A 12,618-nucleotide genomic window follows, 5' to 3' on the forward strand; every position below is an offset into this window, starting at 1 on the left:
CAGGAAAATTTTACATGCTGTGATATTAATGATATTGTTCAATAATTTCTACAATCGGTTGAATCACCTTTCTTTGAAATAGGCATAAATATGTGTCTCTTCCAGTTGGTTGGCCAGGTAGCTACCTTCTTGGCATAGACCAGTGAGCACATCCAGCACTGTATCCATTTGTTAAAACATCTCAATTGGTATTCCATCAATTACTGGATGCTTGCTTTTTGCCAATGTCTTCAGTGCATCTTGGACCTCTAAGCTCAGTACCATTAGTTCCTGATCATATGTACCTCCTGAAATGGCTGAAGATTTTTACCAACTTCTGCAGTCTGAAAATGATCTAACATGCAATCAGGATGTATTGATAATTACTGGTGGTTGGAATGCCAAAGTTGGAAATAAAGAAGAAGGATCAGTAGTTGAAAAATACAGTCTTGGTGGCAGAAACAATGCTGGAAATCACATGACGGAATTTTGCCAGACCAACGACTTCTTCATTGCAAATACCTTTTTTCAACAGCATAAATTGCAACTGTACAGTGGGCCTCACCAGATGAAGTACACAGGGATCAAATAGACTATATATTTGGAAAGAGACAATGGAAAAGCTCAATATCATCAGTTAGGGACTGAGGGTGGAACAGACCATCAATTGCTAATATGCAAGTTCAAGTTGAAGTTGAAAAAAATTAGAACAAGTCTACAAGAGCCAAAGTACGACCTTGAGCATATTCCACCTGAATTTATAGACCATCTGAAGAACAGATTTGACGTGCTGAACACTAATGACCAAAGAACAGATGAGTTGTGGAATGACGTCAAGTACATCATACATGAAGAAAGCAAGAGGTCATTAAAAAGACAAGAAAGAGAAGACCAAAATGAATGTCAGTAGAGACTCTGAAACTTGCTCTTGAAAGTCAAGTTGCTAAAGTGAAAGGAAGAAATGATGAAGTAAAAGAACTGAACAAAAGATTTCAAAGGCTGGCTCTAGAAGACGAGGAAAAGTATTATAATGAAATGTGCAAAGACCTGGACTTAGAAAACCGAAAGGGAAGAACATGCTCAGCATTTCTCAAGCTAAAAGAACTGAAGAAAAAATTCAGGCCTTGAGTTGCAATATTGAAGGATTCTACAGAGAAAATATTAAGTGACACAGGAAGTGTCAAAAGAAGATGGAAGGAATACACAGAGCCACTATACCACAAATAATTTGTCGACATTCAAACATTTCAGGCGGTAACGTATGTCTCCATTGTGGCTGTATCAATTATTTCTCAGATTCAGTTAGGGTCTCACTGAATATTCTGTTACCTAAAGACTATGTTGTAAATTTAACCTCAAATATACATTTTTTTTAAGTGGGAAGGGTAATTATTAATGTATGATTAATAACTAATAACTACATGTAAGTATATAACTAATAACAAATTAAATAATAAAAATAAACACACGCATGTAGCAAACAGAGAGAAAATATTAAACCTAATGCTATCCTCATTTCTGTAATTGGTCACAGGGTCACATTTACTATTTATGACTTCTTTTTTCAAGTACTAATTTCATATTTCCCTTTCCCTCAGCTGGAACATTAGCTGATATGGATACTTTACCTGGTGAAGTGACTCAAATCTTCATTCTCAAAGGGTCTTGCTGCATTTTTTCTGATTGCTGTAGTTTCCCATTAATCTTTACTATTGAACATGAGGAGGATGGTGAGACTTGTCTCACATACTCTGGACATGTTATCAGGAGGCAGCAGTCCTTGGTGAAGCATATTTTGCTTGATAAAATAGAGGACCAGTGAAAAAGAGAAAGACCCTCAACAAGATAGCTTGACACAGTGGCTGCAACAATTGACTCAAATATGTCTAAGATTGTGAGGATGGCTCAGGACTGGGCAGCGTTTCATTCTTTTGTACATAGAGTCGCTATGAGTTAGAATCTACTCAACACCTAACAACAACATAACATTAAACATGAAAGTAATAAGAAGTACCCTGCAGAAAGTCCTGGGTTTCACTTAGTCTACTGTGCTTCTACTGTATAGCAGAAATAAAAATTTCCCTTGGTAATAGAATGAATCACTTCATCCAGTAGATTAACTCTTGTTTTATTAATTTATCCTGCTTGATCACTGTCATAAGGAGCACAAAATGTCTGGATGGCAATCTCGTCATCCAATTATTGGAACCATAGTTGTGTTCTGTAGTGGAATCATTTCCCACATGAGGGTTGCCATATATTGAATTGTGTTCCCCAAAAATGTGTGTCAATTTGGCTAGGCCATGGTTCCCAGTATTGTGTGATTGTCCACCATTTTGTGATCTGATGAGATTATCCTAAGTGATGTAAATCCTCACCTCTATGACATTAATGAGGCAGAAGTAGAGGCAGTAATGCTAAAGAGGCAAGACTCGATTTACTGGATTAAGTTGTATCTTGAGTCAATCTCCTTTGAGACATAAAAGAGAGGACTGAACAGAGAGAAGGGGCACCTCATGGCACTACAAAAGAAAAGTTGGAAACAGCACATCCTACAGACTCAGGTCCTTGAGATGAAAAGCCCCTACACTAGGGGAAGATTGATGACAAGGACCTTCCCCCAGAACTGACAGAGAAAGAAAGCCATCCCCAGAAGCTGTCATCCTGAATTCAGGCTTCAAACCTTCTAGACTGTGAATAAATGTATTTCTATTTCTGAAAACCACCCACTTGTGGTATTTATATTATAGAAGCACTAGATAACTAAGAGACAATTTGGTACCAGGACAGTGTTTTGCTGCCCTAACTGATACCTACAGAGTAGAAGTGGTTTTGGAATTGAATTATGGGTAGAGGATGGAAGAGTTTTAAGCAGCATAATAGTAAAAGCCTAGATAGCCTTGAAGAGGCTGTTGGTGGAATTACGGACGTCAAACACAATTTTGATGAAGACTCAGAAGGAAGTGAGGAGAGCTGTAACAATGAGAAGCAGCAGCAGAGAAGTGGCAGCAGCAGAATCAGAAGACCAGTATGAGACAGTGTGGGAGCTAACCTGCAGAACGAAAGAACTGAGTGCCTTCAGGCAGGAGGCTTCCTGGCAGAGTTGGGCACCTCTGGGCACTTCTCAGAGGAGCTAGGCTTGCCAACTCACAAAGCGAGAGAGCTATGTGCCTCTGGCCAAAGTTTATTGGTGAAGTGGGGTGTCTCCAGGCACTTACTGGTAGAGCTAAGGAGCTTTGGAACACTTGTCTGAGCAGAGCAGATGACAGGCTGGCCCCAAGGGGCCAAAAGGCCAAGGAACCAGGAAGCAGAAGCTGAAGAGACAAGGAACACAAGAAGCAGAGCTGCCTCAGTCTCAAAGGGTAGGGCCACAAACTCTGGGGTTTCAAATGGTGGGGTCATGGTTTCAAAAAGTCATATCTTCTCCAACTCTGTTCTGGGATGTAGGGCTGCCTTTCACAAGTGCCAGTGGGATGGAGCCAGATTTGCTGCCCCAGCTGAGGGGGCAAGTCTGCCATCCCCAAGGAACAGAAGAATGTGGCCTGCCAGTGCCAAGGGGTGGAGTCGCCGCTCAGGTGGCCTAGGACAATGGGGCTGCCCAAAGCCAAGGGAACAGATGTCCCATTCCAGTTGGCCTGGGAGGCGAAACTGAAGCCCAGGACCAAGGGCCTTCACCCAGAATCCAGAGAATGTGACCATCACCCAGAGTCTGGAGGGCAGGGCCATTGCCTAAATGGTCTCAGAGAGCAGAGGATTGTTTTCAAACCTTGAGAGCTAATGTAATGTGTTCTGCTAACTTGCTTGGTGCCTGTTATCCCTTCTTTCCCTCCAGTTTCTCCCACTTGTAGTGGAAATGTCTACCTTGTGCCTGTTCCACCATTGTACTCTATAAGCAGAAAATTTGTATTCCAGATTTCACAAATGAAGAGGAAGTTTTGGAATTTGGACTTGGAGTTGATTTAAACTTTTGTGATGATATGATGGGTTGAACGTGTTTTACATGTGGCAAGGACATGAATTTTGAGGTGCCAAAAGATGGAATATCATGGATTGAATTGTGTCCCCCAAAAATGTGTGTCAACTTGGCTCACTCATGATTGCCTTTACTGTGTTGTTGTCCACCCTTTTGTGACCTGATGTAATTATCCTGTGTGTTGTAAATCCGAGTCCCTGTGATGTTTATGAGGCAGGATTAGAAGCAGTTATGTTAATGAGGTAGGACTTGATACAAGATTAGGTCATATTTTGAGGCAATCTCTTTTGAGATATAAAAAAGAGAATCAAGCAGGGAGGAGAGGGATATCATACCACCAAGAAAGAAGTGCAGGAAATGGACTGTATCCTTTGGACCTGGGGTTCCTGTGCTGAAAAGCTCCTAGACCAGGGGAAGATTGATGACAAGGACCTTCCCACAGAATGACAGGCAGAGAAATCCTTCCCTGGAAACTGGCACCCTGAATTTGGACTTCTAGCCTTCTAGACTGAGAGAATAAATTTCTGTTTGTTAAAGCCATCCACTTGTGGTATTTCATTATGGCAGGGACTAAGATCTCCAAGCCAGCAGAGGTCAGTGTTGCCACCATAGGAAATGAATATTCTGCAAATAGATTATAAGGTGTAATAGTTAGAGAAGGTACTTCAACTTCTACCCCTTGATTCCCAGACAGATGTATTTTGTCAATGGGGGAGAGAGAATCATACCATAATCTCTGATTGAAAGCATAAAACTACATCCTATAAGATAGATCCCTATCCTTGCAGAGTGTTGTCTCTCAGCTAGTGTGGCAATTGAATTAATAAGCTATTCCACATTTTCATTAGGCCAGCTTCTTCTTTTTGATGATGTACAAGGTAAGATCAGTTGCTTCTCTAGGCAAGAACCCATGACTGCACTTCATTTGCTATGAAATGAGTTCCTTGATCGCATGCAATGCCATGTGGCATTTCATGGTGGTGGACTAGAAAACCTGTGAGTCCAAGAACGATGGTGCCAACAGAATCTCAGACAGCAAATACATATATAGAATATTCGTTTATTCCACTGAGGATAAATTTTTGACCTTTTCATAATAGAAGAGATTCAATGTTTAACAACAACAACAACAAAAAACAACCAAATTAAAAAAAAAATGGGCAAAGACTTGAACAGACATTTCATCAAAGAGGATATTCAAATGGCCAACAAGAACATAAAGATATGCTCAAAGTCATTAGTGATTCGGGAGATGTTAGTCAACACCACAATTAGATAGTACTTCACTCCCACTAGGATGGCTAAGATTAAGAAAAAAAAATAATAAAAAATAACAAATGTTGGCAAGGTTGCAGAGAAATTGCAACTCTCATCCATTGCTGTTAGGAATGCAAAATGTTACAGTCGCTGTGGAAAACAGTTTGGCAGTTGCTCTAAACATTAAAATGGAGCTATCATATGATCCAGCAATCCCACTCTTAAGTATATATGCAAGAGACCTGAAAGCAGCAATGTTAACAGGCACATGTACACCAATGTTCATTGCAGCACTATTCAAAATAGCCAAAAGGTGGAAATGACCCAAATACCTATGAGCAGATGAATGATAAACAAAATGTAGTGTATACACACAATGGAATATTACTCTGCAATAAGAAAGAAGACCTGATACTGATACATGCCATGAAATGGATGAACCTTGAAAATATGCTGAGTGAAATAAAGATTTTACATATGTATATGTACTAGGAGGGAGAAGGAAAGAGAAAGGAATCTTTGTTTAGTTAGCATTGAGTTGCTGTTTATGGGAATGAAAAACATGGGAGTGGTTGTTGGTGATGGCTTCACAACATGATTGATGTAATTTGTTTCATTCAATTGTACAATTGAAAAATATTGGAATAGCAAATGTTGTGTTACTTTTAGGTTTATAACAATTAAAAAAATGAACTATGTAGACCACACATGGAGTCACCATGAATCAGAATCAACAAAGAAAAAAAAGTGAAAAGAACAACATACATAAGGGAGGAAGAGTAGTATAGATACAGATTGTAAGTTACCTAAGTTGGTATCTATATAAGCCAAGTTGTTATAAATTTAAGTGGTTAAATGTAATCATTGTGATAACCACAAAGAAATGAAATAAAAAAGTATTCACACACACACAAAGAATAAGAATGAGAGAAACAAAATGGTTCAGCACACATATGCAAAAAATCTATACACAAAAGAAGTCAGTGCTGGAGGAAAAGATGAACAAAGAGCATACAAGACACAAAAAACAAATAGCAAAACGTCAGACGTAGTCTTCCTTTATTGGTAATTACCATGAATTTAAATGTATTAAACACGCTAATGAAGAAACTGATTGGTATAAAGTCAGGAAAGGTGTGCATCAGGGTTGTATTCTTTCACCATACCTATTTAATCTGTATGCTGAACAAATAATACGAGAAGCTGGACTATATGGGAAGAACGGGGCATCAGGATTGGAGGAAGACTCATTAACAACCTGCGTTATGCAGATGATACAACCTTGCTTGCTGAAAGTGAAGAGGACTTGAAGCACTTACTAAGGAAGATCAAAGACCACAGCCTTCAGTATGGACTGCATCTTAACATAAAGAAAACAAAAATCCTTACAACTGGACCAATGAGCAACATCATGATAAACGGAGAAAAGATTGAAGTTGTCAAGGATTTCATTTTACTTGGATCCACAATCAACAGCCATGGAAGCAGCAGTCAAGAAATCAAAAGACTCATTGCATTGGGTAAATCTGCTGCAAAGGACCTCTTCAAAGTGTTGAAGAGCAAAGATGTTACCTTGAAGACTAAGGTGTGCCTGGCCCAAGCCATGGTATTTTCAATCGCATCATATGCATGTGAAAGCTGGACAATGAATAAGACAGAAGAAGAGCTGAGGCCTTTGAATTGTGATGTTGGCCAAGAATATTGAATATACCATGGACTGCCAAAAGAATGAACAAATCTGTCTTAGAAGAAGTACAGTCAGAATGCTCCTTAGAGGCAAGAATGGCTAGACTTACATACTTTGGACATGTTGTCAGGAGGGATCAGTCCCTGAAGAAGTACATCATGCTTGGCAGAGTACAGAGTCAGAGGAAAAGAGGAAGAGGTGGATTGACGCAGCGGCTGCAATGATGAGCTCAAGTGTAACAACAATTGCAAGGATGGTGCAGGACGGGGCAGTGTTTCGTTCTGTTGTGCAAAGGGTCTCTATGAGTCGGAACCGACTTGACAGCACCTAACAACAACAACAACAACACTCAAGAAACAGAGAATGGCAGATTGGATTAAAAAAAAAAAAAAAACTATATGCTGTCTACAAAAAACACACCTCAGGCACAAAGAGCCAAATAAATTGAAAGTTGAAGGATGGAAGAAAACATTTTAAAACAAAATAGACTTTAAGTCAAAATCTATTACAAGAGAAAAAGGACACTATACAATGATAAAAGGGACATTTCATCAAGAAGACATAACTATTATAAGTATTTATGTACCTAACATCAGAGCCTCAAAATTTTTAAAGTAAACACTGACAGAATTGCAAGTAGAAATAGAAAGCTCTATACTAATAGTTGGACACTTTAATACATCACATTTGATAATGAATAGAACAAAAAAAAAATTTTAGGACAAATACAGGATCAACAAAGGAGTAGACTACTTGGACAGCATGATCTAAAAGACATACATAGAACTCTCCATTCAGCAACAGCACAATATACGTTTGTTTCCAGTGCACATGAGTCATTCTTCAGGATAAGAATACATCAGGACACAGAGCTAGTCTCAATAAATTTAAAAAGACTGAAATCATTTAAAGTATCTTTTCCTATGACAATGAGATGAGGCTAGAAATTAACATAAAGAAAACTGGAAAATACACAAATACACCCACTCCTCATTTTTCAACAGGGTTAGGTTCCAAAGACAGGTCATTATGTTAAAATCAGCATTCTGCAAAACTGGAGGAGGATCACATCAGATCACAAAATGAAGGATGACTGCACCATTACATAACTGCCAAATTACATCATTTCATAACTACCAAATTTCATCATCATCTCACTGCTAATTACATCATTACAGAGCTTCCCAATTACATCATTACATAACTGCAAAAGTACTGAGAATCATGGCCCAGCCAAGTAGACGCATATCCTTAATCATCACAGCCATCGTTACTCTCTCACCTTATATCTCATCGTTACCTCCCAACTTTCATTATTAACGTGCAAAATAGACGAATAATAGAATTTTTACTGTTGTCGTAAATGTGAAATGTCAGATAATGAGATAGTCAATAAATGAGGAGTAGGCATAGGTGGAAACTAAATAACACGCTACTCAACAACCAACAGGTAAAAGAAGAAATCAAGAGAGAAAAAAAAAAAAAATACTTAGAGTCAGAGGAGAATAAAACTTCAACATTCCAAAACTCTATATTCAACTTTTTAAGGAACTGTCAAAATGTTTTCAAGTTGGCTGCATAATTTTGCATTTCCACCAGCAGCATATGATGGTTCTGATTTCTGCACATACTCCCTATTAAAACAAGTTCTTCTTTAAAAAAAAAAAATATATATATATATATATATATAATTATAACCATCCTAGTTGTAGGTGTAAAATGGAATATCATTTTGGTTTGAATTGCATTTCTCTAATGACAAATGATGCTGAATATCCTTTCATCTGCTTATTAGCCATTTAGAAGAACGCATACTTCACTAATTTTTAAACTGGATCTTTTGTCTTATTAGTGTTGAGTTATAAGTGTTCTTTATGTATTTGGGATACTAAAGCCTTTATCAGTTATACGATTTGCAAATATATTTTCTCTGATTTATGAGTTATCTTTTCACTTTATTGATAATGTCCTTGGAATCATAAATGTTTTTATTTTGATATTCTCAAGTTGATCTATTTTTTCTCTTATTGTTTATGCTTTTGTTTTTCATGCTATTTGTAAGAAATCATTACACTGTCCAAGGTCACAAAGGTATATGCCTATGTTTTCTTCTAAGAGTTTTATAATTTTAGTTCTTATATTTAAGTCTTTGATCCATTTTGAGTTAATTTTTGTGTGCGTTGTGAGGTGATTTTATTCCTTTGCATGTGGATGTCCAGTTGTTCCAGTATTATTTATTTAAAAGACTTATTTCCTATTGAATTAGTATCCTTGTCATAAATCAATTGACCATATATGTGTGTGTTTATTTCTAGACCCTTAATTCTAGTCCCTTCATCTATATGTTAATCCTTATGTTATTACTATACTGGTTTGATTACCGTATTTTATAGGAAGTTTTGAAATTGGGAAGAGTGAGTCATCTAACTTCATTCTTTTTCAAGATTTTTTGACTGTTCTTGGACTCTTGAATTTCCTTAAGAGTTTTAGGATCAGTTTGTCTGTTTCTGCCTAGGGAAGGTTATTAGAGACTCATCACTTAAGGTTTTTACTGAAGGCTGCTAATAAAAGTATCTCTGCCTCACAAATATCAAAATTCAAGACTCTGAGAAGGGAATAAGGTATTCATCCTAAACCACTTTTTTTCTATGAACAAAGATGGCCCAACTTGCTATTTGAATGTGAAGTAGAGAAAATACATTTTCTGTAGTGTTTTAGTATTAAAATAAGAGAGAATATATTTTCTGGTTTAGCTGTATAAGCTGTAATTAAAATCTTTAGTCTTTGAAAATGGCAATTATTTGCTCTGGAATCAGTCTCATGATTGTTCCATTGTAGAAAAACAAATTCCATTGTAGAAAAACGAGGTAATCCAGATTTTTGTGGTTGATTAAACCATGTTTCTCTCCGAGGTGACAAAAACAATGAGCGATACTATCAGGACCCAAGATAATTGAGCAAAACCTGGACCCATCTTGTGATCGAAACCAGGATGGTGTAAAGAGGCCTGCAAGATGTCAACATTGAGTCACTTCGTCATTACATCCCCCGCGAAGAAGAATCAACATTCCTGGAAATTTCTAAACCCTGACCTTCTCCCTATAAATCCCTCGTGTAGCCCTCTTGGGGCAGACAGAATCTGGGAGAAACTTTGCCCCCTCTGTCTCTTGAACACAATGTTGAATAAAGCCCTGTTGCTGCTTACCTCCTCCTGTCTCTCTATTGGCTTGCGGCAGGCGACTCAAATCCGCAATCTGCGGTAACAAATGTCTCCTAGAAACATGAAAATCTGGGCCTACATAAAGAACCAAAGAACAGTTGTAGGCAGAGTGCACCACTCTTACCAGTTAGGGAATGGTGGGAATGTTCTGAGAGTAAAATTCTCAGACACAAGCCAAGGGCCAGTAACACAAGCAGCCTGTTCTAAGGACAGCAGCCTCAGACATGTTATGTTAATGCATTTCCGCAGTCTCCAACCTTGGCTCTTTGCTTTCAGTGCCATCCAAAAATTCTTCTACATGTCATTGGTCACATTCTATTTAAAACCCCAGAATAGTTATGTTAAGGTCACTACTATCTTCAGGACATGAACTATTGACATGCTGTCTAGATTCACTCTTCCTGAATGATTTGATGCACTTCTAGAAATACTGTCGGCAGACAGCTTTCATCTGTCAACCTTTACATTTTCAGGGATTGCTTCAGCAGCAGAGAGTTGCCTTGCCCAGTAAGTCTCACATCCAATGACTGAGTAATGTAGAATTATAAAGACCAAGCAATATTGACCAATTTAGGCCAATGCGAAAGGAGAAATCCAACTTCAGAGTTCCCCATTCGGTAAGCCGAAGCTTTCGCTGGGGTGTCGGAGTTGGATCACTTGCCACCCAGAGGCAATGAGGACCCCATCACTGGATGTAAGTGGGGCATGAGAATCCCTGGCACTAGGGGGATGCCCAAGGTTTTTGAAAGAGTTGAGGGTGGAGACTTGGGATCAGCTATGGAAAGAAAATTAGCTAACGTAACATGTCAGGCCTTTGAAAAAATATGTGGCAAATAGTGACTGTTCCTGAATTAGGATGGCTATTGCTAAGTTCAGTTGGTTCTCTGGAAAAATAACCAAAAGATATAAGTCATTAATTGACATTTGAAAGCTACGTGAAAGCCAGATGGGTCGTTAGGAATATATTATCTCCTTTTAGAGAGGGAGGACAAATTAAGCCATGGTCAAGACAGAAAAGTTAATAATGAGAGTAGTGGAGCTTTAAGAAGTTTAAATTACCAACCAAGAGAGGTATCTGATACATGAAATGCTGACATCTGTGTTTATGTCTCTGAATTTCTTGAATTCCTATATTTCTTTAAACCCTCTGAATATGCTGAAATCTCCTGCCATCTTGGTAATAATCTAGCCAAAATCAAGCCACACAGTTTGCCACTGAGTTTATTTTTGACTCATGTTGACACCATGCGCAATGTCCCCTTAATCAGAGGCTATGCAGAGGCTTCTACCCCATCAGACAACATATACATCTTCTGGATATACCCTGATAGCCTCCCCTGGCCACAAGGCCTATAAATAGGATTAAGTTACAATCTAACAAAGCAGAAGAAATGCTGGGTCTGATAAAGGAGAAAAGGAACTGTATCACAAAGAGGTATAATATTTTACCAGTAGAGACCAATAGAGTTCAGGTGGGACTGGATGGAATCGAGGATGATAGATCAAACAGACCAAAACATAGGTTAGTAAGGGAGAGTTTATCAACTTAGAAGCACTCATCTAGGACCAGATTTAACATCCTAACAGTAACCCATGAGATGGCCTAAACTTGCTATTTGAATGGCTCCTAGAAACGTGGAAATCTGGGCCTACATAAAGAACCAAAGATCTCCTGAAATGGGCAAAATATTAGAGTATTAGGCAATTTTTTTTTCTAATTTGAATCACTCTGAAATATAATTGTTTGCTTAAAGCAGAAATAATAACAACATATTGTAAAGTTTATAATGTAAGTAAAACTAAATTGCATAACAACAATAACACATTGAATGGGACAGATAAATTAGGTGTATATGGTTGCAATGTTCTTATATGTAAAATGGTATAATATTAGAAGATAGACTGATAAATTAAAGATGTAATTGTAAACCCTATGGTAACCTCTTCAGAAAAAGAAGTGTAACTGACAAGGTAATAGTGGAAATAAATTTACTAATAAAAATTTCTCATATAATCCAAAAGCAGACAGGAAAAAGGGACAAATTGAATAGAAAAAAATCTAGCAAGAAGGCAGACATAAATCCAACCCTATTGATATTTACATTAAATATACACCATATAATCATTCCAATTAAATAAATATCAAGAATTATATGAAGACAAAGGTCAGTTGTCCCAATACAAAGTGGGAATGCCTCGCACACTTTCTTGAATTGAGCCAGTTTTCCAAACTGGAACCATAGACTGATGAGGAAGATGGGTTCCCTGAAGAATCCTGCAACACCATACAGAATGAACATAGCAACAGTTTTACCAGTCCAGGGACTAGTATGACTCATATAGCCATGTAATTCAATGACTGTGCTCTGCGGAAAGGAGAATATAAACCACTTCGAGGACTATCAGACAGTGTTTGAATTAATTTTGATACTCAGAGTCCAGCAGCATTATCATGGCCTTACAGAAGAGTTGACACATGGAGTCCAGCAATAAATTTATTCC

Source organism: Loxodonta africana, chromosome 2 (assembly GCF_030014295.1).
Source record: "Loxodonta africana isolate mLoxAfr1 chromosome 2, mLoxAfr1.hap2, whole genome shotgun sequence".
Taxonomy (NCBI): Eukaryota; Metazoa; Chordata; class Mammalia; order Proboscidea; family Elephantidae; genus Loxodonta; species Loxodonta africana.